Source organism: Micromys minutus (assembly GCF_963924665.1).
Source record: "Micromys minutus genome assembly, chromosome: 21".
Classification (NCBI taxonomy): domain Eukaryota; kingdom Metazoa; phylum Chordata; class Mammalia; order Rodentia; family Muridae; genus Micromys; species Micromys minutus.
Genome location: NC_137956.1, coordinates 20,053,369 through 20,067,069, shown reverse-complemented (window position 1 = coordinate 20,067,069; position 13,701 = coordinate 20,053,369).

Sequence of the window (13,701 nt, the reverse complement as noted above, 5' to 3'; positions counted from 1 at the left end):
TCTGTGTTGTACCACAGCAGGGAAAAGGGCAACCTGACAACAGTACATGCATTAGGCCTGTATAGTTTAATAGGTACAGATAAATCAGTAGACAGCTCTATGCAGATAGGGGTAATGATCTTGTTCACAGTACACAGGATACACAGACACACTAAAATCAGTTCAGTTATCTATACTTCTAGAGAAGTGGTGTGTTCATGAATTATTCTTATTTTTTTTTACTTGTTTTCATCTTCCTAGCTTTCCACAATTATTCTACATTAAATTAAATAAGAACATCCACACCTTAGTATAGTTTAGGATGTCATGATTAATGTCCTAGAAGGAATCAGCCTGCTGCAATATTTGAGTGAGTGTGTTTGTGTGTGTATGTGTGAATGTGTGTGTGGTATGTGTGTATGTGTGTGTCGTGTGTGTATGTGTGTGTGATGTATGTGTGGTGTGTATATGTGTGTATGTGTGTATATAAGTGTGTATGTGTGTATGTGTATATGTGTGTGTGGTGTATATGTATGTGTATGTATATGTGTGTGTATGTGTGTGTGTGATATGTGTATGTGTGTATGTGTATATGTGTGTGTGTGGTGTGTATGTGTGTGTGTGTATATGTGTGTGTATGTGTGTGTGTGATATGTGTATGTGTGTATATGTATATGTGCGTGTGTGTGTGGTGTGTATGTGTGTGTGTGTGGTGTGTGTGGTGTGTATGTGTGTGTGTGTATGTGTGTATATGTGTGTGTGGTGTGTATGTATGTGCGTGTGTGTGGTGTGTATGTGTGTGTGTGGTGTGTGTGTATGTGTGTGTATGTGTGTATGTATGTGTGGGTGTGTGTGTGGTGTGTATATGTGTGTGTGCTGTGTATGTATGTGTGTGTGTATATGTGTGTGTATGTGTGTGTGTATATGTGTGGGTATGTGTGTGTGTGATGTGTGTATGTGTGTATGTGTGTATATATGTATGTATGTGTGTGTATGTGTGTATGTGTGTGTGTGGTGTGTGTGTATGTGTGTGTATGTATGTGTGTGTATGTATGTGTGGGTGTGGGTGTGGTGTGTATGTGTGTGTGGTGTGTGTGTATGTGTGTGTATGTGTGTGTGATGTGTATGTATATGTGGGTATGTATGTGTGGGTATGTGTGTGGTGTATATGTGTGTGTGTGTGTGTGTGGTGTGTATGTATGTGTGTGTGTGTGTTTGTGTGTGTAAATACAGGCATTTTGCAGTTAGAGCTCAGCACCTGATGCTCATTCCTCACACTGCTTTTCTCACAGGGGCTCTCGACCCGTCCACAGGAGCCGGTGGGTTGAATTGTCCCTGCAGCACAAGTTGTTCTGTGCACCCAGGTCGAGCTCTTTACCACTGCAGCTCTGGGCTCCCATTTTACCTGACTGTCTTCTTTCTTCATCCTTCCCTCCAACCTCAACACTCACTCCATGGACCCGTTAAAGCTGAAGCGTGTGTCTTTCTGCTGCCTTGCTTCGTTTGCAGCCGGACACTCTAACCAAAGACCTTTCTGAAGATCACCTGAGGGGTCTTACATGAAGGTCAGAGCTACTAATTACGTCTCCTTGTCTAGCTACATGTTTGAAAAAACTGTGTTCATGGCTCAAGCACGGTGGACCTTGAGTGGAACTTTTAGCAGTTCTCCCAGAGGCTGGTAAAGATGATGTAGTGGTAGAAACTGAATGTGTGTGTGATACAGAAAGTCAGGCAGGGTAAGAATGACCTTGGGCAGAGGGCGGATGTCTTTAAGATCAAATCTCTAGCTAGTAAGTTAGACTTTCAAAGAAAAATGAGGTATGGGTAGGGGAGATTGCTCAGTGAGTAAGAGTACTTGTGCAAACATGAGGAACAGAGTTTGGATCCCCAGAAACCATGAAGAAGCTGGGTGTGGCCACCTGCGCTTGCACCTATAAGCCCAGTTCTGCAGGCATCAAAGAGAAGAGGGTGCTAGGGGCGTCCCTAGATAGACAAACTAGCTACAAAACAATTACCAGGTTGACAGAGAGACTCTGCCTCAAGGCGATAAGAGAGAGATACCCAGATACCCAGAAGGGAACACAGGATGCAGGAAAGCTCCAGTGATGGGAGGAAATGAGCCTTTCAGGAGATGGGGTAGCAAAGCCAAAAGTGACCATCATCTGCATGATATGCCAACACTGAAATTTCAGAATGAGCTCTGTGCTTTCTTTACTCCCCTTTAGGACATTCAGTTGGCGTCCCTCTCATAAGAGCTGATCTCAAAATAATTTTCATTCTTAAAGAACAAAAATGTCGGATGGTCGTTTCAAGCAAAAGGGTGAAGAGCCTCTGTTTCCCATTTGTAACTCACAGGAAAACAACTTTCCAGAGCTAAAAAGAGGGTTCAGAGAACAGAGGTGCACGCATGCAAGACTGAAGATCTGAGTTCCAGCCTCAGACTCACACAGTGGCAGGAAAGAACAGACCCCAGAAGGTTTTCCCTGAACGTGCACCTGTGCATACGCACACTCACACACATGCACACACAGAGACATACACACACACATGCACACATGCACACACCACACCACACACAGAGAAAGACAGAGAGACACAAAGAGAATAAATTTACAAAGTTAAAGAGTGAGGGAAATTCTTTTAAAGGAAGAAAGATGGGTAAATTGGAAAATGATGGAGATTCTCGACTTATATTCAGCTTCTTAAAGGTATATTACATTGAATGAGGACCTTGCATAATTTTTCCATTATAAATTTGAATATTAACATCACACACAATAATTCATCACTAAAACATTTGTACATAATTTAGAGATATTTAAGCTTTCTTTATTGATTTATTAGTTCAAATGAAGAAGGCATAGCATAGCATAGCTAAATACAGTAAATATTAATCATCACAGGACCAGTGAAGAGCTTTGAACACAGAATATTGTGAGATCTCCTGGGCATATACCCAAAAGATGCTTCAACATCTAACAAGGACACATGTTCCACTATGTTCATAACAGCCTTATTTATAATAGCCAGAAGCTGGAAAGAACCCAGATGTCCTTCAACAGAGGAATAGATACAGAAATTGTGGTATATTACACAATGAAGTACTACTCAGCTATTAAAAACAACGAGTTCGTGAAATTCCTAGGCAAATAGATGGAACTTGAAGTTATCATCCTGAGTGAGGTAACCCAGTCACAAAAGAACACTCATGGTATGCACTCACTTATAAGCAGATACTAACCCAAAAAGCTTGAATACCCAAGAAACAATTCACACAACTTATGAAATTCAAAGAGAAGGAATGGCAGAAGGTGGATGCCTCAGCCCTTTTGGAAGGGAAAACAAAATGCCCAAGGGAGGAAATAAAGGGACAAAGAGAGGAGCAGGCATTAGAGAAAATATTATCCAGAGATTGCCTCACCAGGGGATCCACCCCATATGCAGCCACTAAAACCAAGCACTATTGCTGATGCCAAGAAGTGTTTACTGGCAGGAACATGATATGGATGCCTCCTCAGAGGCTCTGCCAGAACCATACTGATACAGAGGAGGATGCTTGCAACTAACCATCAGACTTAACATGAGGACCCCAATGAAGGAGCTAGAGAAAGGACTGAAGGAGCAGAAGGGAAGAACAAAAGTATCAACTAACCAAACCCACTACAGCTTCCAGGACTAAAACACCAGCCAATGATTTTGCAGGGAGAGACCCATGGCTCCAGGTGCATATGCAGCAGAGGATGGCATCCTCTGGCATCAATGGGAGGAGAGGCCTTTGGTCCAGTGAAGGCTTGTTTTCCCAGTGTGCTGAGATGGGAGAGGGAACACCTTCATGAAGGGGATGGGACTGGTGGAAGGGGATAACATCTAAAATGTAAATGTAAATAAAAATATGTCTCCTCCCTCCAAAAAAGAATATTGTGAGATGCAGGGAGGATATTAAACTCTAAAAGCCACTGAGGGCTATTATAGATGTGCTAGCTGTGACTAGAGAAGCTCAGAGATGGATGGAGAAAAAAGATCTTCCTATTGTCCTTATTTTGAAATTTAAGCATGAGAATCACAAACGTGGATATTTACCACATATTTAAACAGTCTAACTTTTATAAGTATGAACATGAGCATCAACTGAATGCTCAATGATAGACACCCTTACGCCTCATCTCCCCAGTTTCCCCGCTAGAGTCCAGTCTTGTCCCCAACAAACCTTCCGTGAAGTTTTATATAAATCATATTTGTCCTTTTAGTTTGATATTTAGCATATCCCTCTAACCAGAGTCCTTGGGTCTCTCAAAAGTGAAAATGTAATTAGGATCATCACGGGGCCCTTATAGAGATTCCTTGAGATTAAGGATGAGGAAAAACCTAATCCAAGTGCTGGAACACACTGTGGGCCTCTGTGGGGTTTCACTCTGTGGCACACCTCAACTGCTACTAACTACAAACAGCCACCAGCCCTGAAGGTCAGTTATTTGGGTCACACTCAAATGGGCCGTTGCGATGATTTGAGCAGGCTTGACTCATCTCTACTGGGGCTCCCTTAAGCATCTCCAGATATCTGCGGAGTCAGGTAGAGGCTGGCCGACTACTGGGTGTAGTACCTAAGTTCCTCTCTCCATGCCTCTTACCCTTCCCCCTCCATCCAGGCTGGCTCAGGCTTCTTCCCAGAGGTGGCCAGAACTCAGCAGCAGCAGGAGCATGCCCAGTCTCTGAGCTTGTATGTAGGTAGCTCCTGCTACTTTGTGTTCATGAAAGCAAGTAACAAGGTCAGTCCATTTAACCACCGAGGGGAGGAAGCATGAAGAATTTCGGGGTGTTTTTAAGTTCACTCTAGTCTTCAACCCATTTCTCTTTCTGTTTATACTTTACCAAGATACTTCACGGTTAAAATGCTGCCTTAGATCGAAATGTTATTTTTACTTGTTCTCTTTAAAACCGTAGTATTTCTCAAGGACACACTGCTTGTTTGTTTGTTTGATTGTTTGTTTGTTTCCTACACATCTCCTTTCTTCCTGGGATCACATTTACCCGGCACTTCACCAGTTACAAAGTCCACTCATCAAAAAGATTTCTTTATGTAAGTCTCATATCGGAGTTAGACAAAGCGAGAATTCTCATTTCCTTTTTGTGCCGAGGAAACAGACTCAAATGGGTTTCCTGGGCACTTTTGTTCATGCAAAAAGCCTTGAGAGCCAGCTGTTACAATTTTAGACATCCCTTGAACCAGCTGTTAAACATAACCTTTAAAAGGCTACCTTTATCCATGTCTTAGTAAATAAATTAGAGTCAAAGCAAAGGTGGTGTTTAAAACTCAGCACACTCCGATTATTGTGCATTCTGCTCCGACTGAGGTCATTTCCATCTGTCTTACTCCATGGTAGAGGTGCGGTGGGGTGATGTACTCCCCTCTGTTAACTGCAGACTATTGCCTGTTTTCTTCCCTTCCTTGACATCTCGTCTCAGAGGCTCAATTTAGTTCGAGGGGTTAAGGCACTGGGGCAGGCCATGTGCATTAACAAGAAAGGATTTTGTACCAGCTATTTCATGAGGAAAATGGTGTCCCAGATGACATTTCACAACGAATTTCACAGCTTGGCAAAGAAATCAATACTTGGTAGTGCTTCCTACTGCTCGGCAGGGACTGTGTTACTCCAGCCTCCCTTTTTAACTTTAAAACAAGACTAAAGACTAGTCTATGGAATTTCGCTTAGTTTAAATGAAGTAATATATTATGCATATATAATTCTATATATTGCTTAGTTTATGTGTGTGTGTGCGCACACGTGCCCATGTGGGTACATATGCCAAGGATCATTAACACAACACCTTCGCTAACTTTTAAGCAGCAGTAGAAGGAATAGAAAGGGGTGGCAGATACTTTACTTGCTTTTCCTAGTCACACACATAACAGTCCTCTGGCATCTTCCAGTGACGGGTATGGAGATGGCAGTGTAGCCCAATCAAGGGCCTTGGAGTAGGGAAGTCTTTTTAGATGTCAACAAGTGACTCTTGCTATTCTCACTCTTGGTGCCAAGAGATGGAGGGAGCAGCAGCAGCGGGAAGGCAGTAATCATGGAGCTGAGAGCTGCCATGCTAAAGATGGCATCATGTGGGAGATGGAAATAGCTCAGATCCTTGAAGACATAACTGAGTTGCCAAGTGTCCTGTACTGCTAACTTCTGGATTTGTACATGTACAGGACCTGTTTGCTACCTAAGCATCATCATATGTTCTAATGTTTGCACAAAAATTATTCTTAATAACATGCCAGCATTAGAGATTAGGGGCCTCAGAGATAAGGAATGTAATGAGGAAGAAAGCTGGGGGGGTTGTCTGAGACTGGATTAATAACTTCTGTGAAGTTGTTTAGCTTAACAATAACATCTTTGTGTGTATGTGTGTACATCTAGAAGCCAGAGGCCAATGTTAGCAAGCCCTAGGGATCCTCCTGCTTCTGTTTCCCCTGCTCTGGGATGACAGCCATGCCCAGCTTCTATTTGCATGCTAGAGATTTGAACCCAGGTCATTATGTTTGCATAACAAAAGTCTAACCACTGAGCTATCTCCACCCCCAGTGATAAATACAAAAAGCATGTACTCCCTCACCAATTGTTGGTTACAAGACGGAAAAGCTCATAAATGATGGAACAGCAAATAAAAGGTTCTATAAATGAAGACATTTCCCATAGAGGAAAACAGAATCAATGTTGTTTCCTAGTTATGAACATACTCAAAGATGACAATACCACAGGAAATTTAATGTGAAGAACAAAGACCCAAGAATAGAATGAACCACATAACTGTCAAAGAAACAACTTTTATAATTATAAAACATGCTGCCCATGCATAGCGATCTATAGATCTTAGAAGTATTTACTGACAGTCTAATGTTTTATTCTAATGGAGAGTTGCCTACTACAGGAAATGTGACTAAATTCTTTCTAGTATTCTTTCTTCAAAGCACTTGAGCAGTCATGGCTTCCTCTAGAAGACCCCTCTTCTTCTTACTGTATTTTTTTTCTTTGTAGGCCATCATATTTGGTGACTATGAGAAGCTTGGTCCTTCCTTGGGACAGCACTGCTTACAGTGTTCAAGCCACTGTGACAGAGAACTGCAGGTTTATCTTTCTCCCAGTTATGGACTGTGGGAAATTTGAAATCAAGGCCCTAATAGATTCAGTGTCTGGTGATAGCCCCGCTGTCTTGTTAGTGGCAACTCCTCATCTATGTTCTCAAGTGGTAGAAGCACTCAGGGGTCTGTGTGGAGCATCTCTTAGAGGTCCTACTCATACCCCTAAGGGCTCTGCCCTTGTGACTTAATAGCATCAGATGTTTCACTTCCTACAGTCATTACCTTCTCATGGTACAGATTTTACAGAACATGACATTTGGAACATAGCAAGCGTCCTAATGCACAGTACATTAAAATGAAATTCTTTGTTGGTGGTGATATTTTGGTTTTTGGGGTTTTTTTTTTTTGTTGTTGTTGTTGTTGTTGTTGTTTTTACATCCCTATTTTTCCCCACAGAATGAAATTAAAGTGTCTGGAAGGTATACCCAATGGGAAAGGGTGGGTAGAGTGCAGTTCAGGTGTCTGGTGTTTTCAAAAGTGCATGCTCCTCAGCAGCCCAGAAACTTCTAAAGGCTTAGCACCTTAAATCTTGCTTTGATTTGCCAGCCCAACTTGCGTTGTTTCTGTTGGCCTTGGCCTGGCTCAAATATCCTTCAACTCTACACCAGCCTTCCAGCATTGTCTTTTTTGGGGGGTGATGGTGGTATTTTGAGTCTTCCTCATCTTTCCTTTCTTTCTTTCTTTCTTTCTTCCTTCCTCCCTTCCTTCTTTCTTTCTTTTCTTTCTTCTTGTCTTTCTTTCCATCTTTCTTTTCTTTCTTTCTTTATTTTTATCTTTCCTCCCCTTTCTTTCTCCTCCTTCCTCTTCTCCTCTTCCTCCTCCTCCTTTTCTCTTGGCAACCAGAACAGTTCCTCACTCCTACCTTCTGCAGTCAAAATTCTGCCTAGCTGAGGCTTGGTGATGGAATTTCTATAATAGTCACTATCATCTTCTTAATAATTTATGCAAGCATTTACTGAGCATCCGCTCATCGATCGACATAACCATGATCCACTCTTCAAAATCTGTTTCAGAACCGTAGTATTTTTACACCTGCTACCTGAACTCCTTCCCATAGGCTTGAATGTTAACATAGACCCTGGGACCAAGAACCCTTGAGTACAATTTCTGAGAACCTGGAATCTACAAAACATCTGAAGAAGCCAATGATGTTCGATTATTGTATCACATACGACATATATGACATATATGCACATGGGCCAGACAGTGCCTCTACACAGCATTTACTTTATGAGTCCCAGATTCACTAACATTTTCCTTGATAGAGGAATTACAAACGCCAGCTGGGTTCTTCTCTCTGCCATCTGTTAATACTGCACCATCTGCCCCGGGCCTTGCCATATCGAGACTGTGCTGATCTTGCTCTGAACTTGACTTGAGAAAAAGATCACTCATAACTCTCTCAAAACTTTGTTTGGCATTTCTGTAGGATGTAGCACATCCTACACGGGAGTCTTCCCAATGCCATTCCTCTCGGCTTATGACATTCTTAAGCATTTATCCTTGATGGTTTTTAGATCCTCTTCATGTGTGTGCTTCCTTGTAAATATCTGTCAGTTTAAGCAACTTGATATGACTGGATGTTTAATGACTTACTATGACTGGTTGAATTCCTGGCAAACCCATAGACTCAGGACAGGTGATAAAATAATCAGAGTGAAGTGTGCAGTACAGTGTTGGAATGAAGAAGGAAAAGGGGCTGTGAGCCAGGCAGGGTATGTAAAATTCTGGTCCAGTACCTCAGTGTTAGTCTTAGGTGAGTTACACTAGTCACCTCATTTATAAAATGTTGTCACCTTGTAGAATGAAACCAGAGGGTGTGTGTGTGTGTGTGTGTGTGTGTGTGTGTGTGTGTGTAAAATCTAATCTGGAAAAAGAAGATTTGGATACAGTATCCACAGAATAAACTAAAACATACTCTATATCTTATCTAAAAACTCACTAGATTTCCAATTTAAAAAAAACACCCATATAAACTCAGTATTCTGCTCAAAATGATAGGCCTGATTTATTTCTAACCAATTTATTCATGTATTCTTCTATCCAATATTCCACAGGGTCACCAGATTTACTGTTGAACTTTTGTACCACTGACTATTTTATCATTTTATCTAAGATGAACATACAAAACGATTTTGGGAAAGGTGCATTTATTGATGCTTTACTCTTGTCCAACTTCACTTCATGGACAAGAACCCTATATGGGAAAATGCAGTCCTAACGTTGACTTGAAGCTCACTCAACTTCTTTACTAAAACCTAACACATGAACTGAGCATAGAGAAATATCTTTGCCATTGCAGGATTTCAGGAGTCTTTTTGTCTCCCTTATAATGAAGTTAGTTTTCAGAAGACAATACCATCAGCTTTTGCCTGCTAATCACCTGTGATATAAGCATCTCCACTTCATCACCATGCAGACCTACAAAGAGAAGCTACTGCCCCCAGGAGTGGGTGTGGCAATCATCATGGGCCAGTTCATACATTCCCTCAGATTTGTCCTGGGATCTACCTTTGCTTCCATCAGTGGACTTGGACCTCATTTCTGACCTCAAGACTTTCCAGCTTCTTGATCTCACCTCTATTTCCCAGTGAGGACTCTGGCTTGCATTTATACCAACAGCTCCTCTTAATTGAGAGCTTCTCAGTAATGAACCTCATGCTGTTTGGGCATTCTCCAGTGGATAAACCCTCATGAGTCAGCTAATGTGTGAGAAACACTCTGACTTGAGACCCAGTTTCTAAATTTGTTTCCCCCAAAGAAAGATTTGGCCCTTTTCTGGGACACTTACAGGCATAGTTACTATGATGGTCCCACTTGCCATCCAGTCACATCCAGGTCTTGGGACAATGTAGCACTTAAGAACAAACTGATTTTGTTGTTGTTGTTTCTCCAGTACTCTGTGTGCTTGAAATGAGCCCACTGCCCCCAGCCTCCTCTCCTTATTCCTTGGCTAATTGTGCACTAAAGGTCTATGCCTCTGTTTTTCAACAGCTACCACAAGTTCACTCTCAAGCCCGGGGTGCACCTTTGGAAGCTCTGACTCAATCATGTCTTTTGGTCTGTCTCCATTCTTACAACAACAGCCCACTCCCCTCTGCACACTCACCACGAGGACTTTTGACCAAAGCCAACCTGAATCATTTGGCTAGTTTTGAGCATCAGTTATTACTGGTCCAATTGACCTTATCAGCTCCAGTATTATACCATTTAGAGCCTGAGCGTACCACACGAGACATTTCTGGAAACCCATCTTATCGGTTTTTCCTCCCATCCTAAGAGTTTCTCTCTTCATCTCACTTTAGCTAACTATTCAGTCACTGAGTGTGACAAGCCAAGCTTGTGTGTTGTGATATGTGCTAATGCTAAGACAACCATTTCATCTTTCACCTAAACCAAGAAGATTTTTAAAGTAAACTATGGTCCTATTAATAACTCTACCAGAGCAATAGCTATCAACACGAAGTGCCCAGACAAGTAAGCCGATGTTAGCTATATCAAAAATGAAAATACTCCATATTTGACAATTCCAGTGCATTCATTTAAAAAGTTCACATAAGTATCTTCCGCAAACTTCAATACCCAAAGGTCTTGGGCCAGTGAAACAAGTCAGTGAGTATAGCGCTTGCTGTGTAAGTCTAATGAACTGAGTTCAACCATCGGAATACACATAAAGGCAGAAGGAGAGTACCAACTCCAAAAGGTTGTCCTCTGACCTCCACACACACAGAATGGCATGAAGATACTCCCCCCCCCACAGGCAATAAAGAAATAAACCAAAGAAGATAAAGATCTTCACACCCTCAGAAATGTCTCAGCTTATCAGCTTGATTACACTTTATTAATGTCCTATGGGCTGTGCTATTTGGAATCAGTTTAAGGAGAAACCATCCCCCACAGCCCAGTGCTGCTTCTCCCCCTTCATAAATGGTTAAGAAACAGAAGTATGCCACGTGCAATTCAAACCGCACTGTCCACGGCTTCATATCAGTACTTCCTAAGTAGCTATGTAATTTGAAAACTTCATTTTCTCCTGGGATGACGCCCTGTTCCTTTCCAGGTGTAACTAAAGGAAAGCTGCTGGTGTGCAATCTGATGAGTTAGTGGGGTAAGCAAGTTCTGCTCTCATCGTACTGAGATGTTCTGTTCACCTTCCTGAGCCTTCTGCCTTTATGATGGCCTCAGTGCAGACAATAGACTAGTGGAATCTACTCTCAGACAATCACTTCCGTATCTTATGTGGTTGATAACTTTCATCTCAGATTACTGTCAAGACACACCTATGAGTAGATATAATCAGCCTCTACTTCATTGAAAAAGAAACGGAGAGAGAGGAACAGAAAGTATTTCTGCTTAAGGTTCTCTAGCCACTGAGTGATAGATCTGGGATGTGGACCAGCTTATCTGTCTACCAAGTCTAGATTCCTGTTCATTTGAATAAACTAATATGGGCTGCAAAAATAAGAGGCACTATAGTTGTTGCTGAGGAGCTCAACGTTTGTAAGATGTGCAGGTTACATGAAGGTCAAATGGACAAGTCACTGTAATAGACTCTTACAACTGCCACATCAAAACTATACAATGCTTGCTAGAGAAATCAGGTAAGGCCAATGAGCTCAGGACAGCCTGCCTTGCATAAGTTATTAAAGTAACATGTGAATCGTCCATAAAGAATGAATGAGTCTGTCAAGAGAAGAGGAAAAGCAGCCAATACATTCCCAGTCTGAGCTGGTGGGGAAGGTCACCGAGCAGGGAAGAAGGTAGTTGGGTAGTAAGGAGTCCTGTGCATCATGGACTTTCCTCTGGATCATGAGGTGTCCTTGAAGGTCTGTAGTTATAAAGTGACAAGACAAGGTCTCTGTCTGACAGACAGTAGTTGTGGCAAAGGGAAGCACTTACTGGAAGAGGAAACATGGGAGAAACTAGAGGCCAATTGAATAGCCTTTATTAATTTGAGCCACATCTAATGAAACCTGAATTAAGAGCATCACAGTGGAAATAGAAACCAGGGGAGGAGAAAGATGGGAAAGGCTTCCCAACCCATTGGCTACAAAGGAAAAAGAGAGAGCTTAGGGCAATGGCTCTCAGCTTTCCTAATGCTGTGACCCTTTAATACAGTTCCTCTTGTGGTGACCTCAACCACAGATGGATTTTCACTGCTGTTTCATGACTGTAGTTTTGCTGCTTCTTTGCATTGTAATGTAAACATCTGTCTTCCAGTGGTCTTAGGCAAGCCCTGTGAAAGGGTCATTTGACCCCTGAAAAGGGCTGAGAACAATGGCCTGGGGAGAGTGAGTTGAGCAAGAGACCTAAGGACTAAACACAGGACCTTAGGACACATTGGCTTTTAAACAAAGTTGGTGGGAGGCACAGAACTGATTAATGCCAAATTGACTAGCAGGGGATGGGCAAGTGACAACACACTGTGTGGTATTCAAATACCCTTTCTTGGGATTAATGTGTGACCCTAAGAGCTGTGAAAATAGCCTAGTATACCAGGCTTCAAAAAGTATCCTCTCTGCTAGAGCCAGGTATAAAAGCCTTATTTCCCAAGGAAACAAATGTGTAAAAACTGGAACACGGGGTTAAGCAAGTGCCTTGGTCTAATGTTGAAGAACCTACTCATTTTATAAGAAGCTGGACTCGGGGGTGTGGTCTTGCTTTTCCAGAATGTGTGTAAGGCGCCCCTTATCCTGGCTTTGTATTGTAGTTTATTAGGGGAAAGAAAACTTTTCTTTTGCTTTTTTTTGTGACAATGTTCTATCCTGTTCTACGGATTATGTCAAGTCCGTACATGTTACGTCAAGTCCAGGAATTCTTGGCATGTGCCGATGTGCTGCCCGGTTAATGAGAGGCTGTAGCCATGCCACACCAAGCATTGTGGTAACGAAGCTGAAAGTACATTCGAAGCCCAAACAGTTATAATGTGCCATCACAGCTGGTGATTTTGTTAGAGATATCAGTTAGCACACAGCTTCTTAAAACTTCCAAACTTAAACCTTAAAGACATGGGTTCCAGGCCAGCCTGGTTACACTGAAAGTTCTAGGCCAGATAGAGTTAATTAGACCCTGTTTCCAGAAACAGCCTGTTAGGGACTTTCCTACTCACAGGGAGAAGGCCAATTATCCCTGCTCATTATAATCAGTCTGCCAATTTTTAAAAAGGCCAGGTTATACAGCAGAGGGCTGGGGGCCTCTGTAGACTCATGGAGGTGCTGTTATTTCTGTTGCTACTACAAAGAAATAAGATGCTTGATGGTGAACATGTCAAGGGTCACCTACAATGGGCCTGTAAAAAAAAAATGCCCGTGTTTACATTATGGCCCAGCTACTGAACAGACATCATCTGACCATGAACAAGTAAGTTACTGCCTACTGCTGGCTTTAGAAGTTTTGAGTCTGAAAAACTGTGATGTGCCCTTCCCCGCCCCCAAACCCTGCAAGATGATCAAATGTGCTTTAGCATCTCGAAAGTGCTTTATAGGAGTGTCTAGGCCACTGTTCAATGAATATTCAACATTATTGCTGCCAAACACAACCAACATCGGGGCAGATGTTTGGCATGTGTAGGGACACATCTCAAGAGCGTA